This window comes from Chrysochloris asiatica, unplaced genomic scaffold (assembly GCF_000296735.1).
Source record: "Chrysochloris asiatica unplaced genomic scaffold, ChrAsi1.0 scaffold00372, whole genome shotgun sequence".
Taxonomy (NCBI): domain Eukaryota; kingdom Metazoa; phylum Chordata; class Mammalia; order Afrosoricida; family Chrysochloridae; genus Chrysochloris; species Chrysochloris asiatica.
In genome coordinates, this window is record NW_006408890.1 from 1,629,368 (window position 1) to 1,630,176 (window position 809).

An 809-nucleotide genomic window follows, 5' to 3' on the forward strand; every position below is an offset into this window, starting at 1 on the left:
TTTCATAAGTAGATCCCACTCATGGTGCCCTGTGTATGTCAGAGTAGAACTGTGCCCACAGGGTTCTCAGTGGATGATGTTTCGTAAGTAGATTCCACTCATGGTGCCCTGTGTGTATCAGAGTAGAACTGTGCCCCACAGGATTCTCAGTGAATGATGTTTCATAAGGAAATCATCAGGCCTTTCTTCAGGCAGGACTTGAACCTCCAACCTCTTGGTAAGAAGTGGAGAGCATTTATTATGTTTGTACTTTGAGGTGACTCCTCCATTCTTTGTAGATGAATCAGCGCACTGGGTCAATTTGAGAATTGTGGCTGACCCATTTTTCACTGGATATCTGTATGCCCTCCATACTTTGAACATCTGCACAACTCAGGGGGAAAAAAATCCACCTTGGGATTCTTAACTAAAAAGCCTCAAAAGAGGCTGGAAATCCATTCTACTTCACTGTATCTCGTTTTGCTTAATGTCTTTATCACCACTGAAGGATGTGACAGTAGCACACATTGTCAGCTACTGAATACTCATGGAAAAGTTGTTGATTTGAACCCACCCAATAGCAGCATCGAAGAAAGTCCTGGCTGTCTTCTCCCATGAAGATATCAGCCTGAAAAACTCTGTGGAACACAGTTGTCCTCTGCCACACATGGGGTCATCCTCATTACCATCTTATCAATAGCAATGGCTTTGTGTTGTGTTTTCTTTGTTTAGTTTGGCTCATACATCATCCTTCAGTGGACCAAAGATGTCAACCCCTAGATTCCTCGAGACTGAATGTAAATTCTGTAGCTTGACCTCTGAGTAGGAAG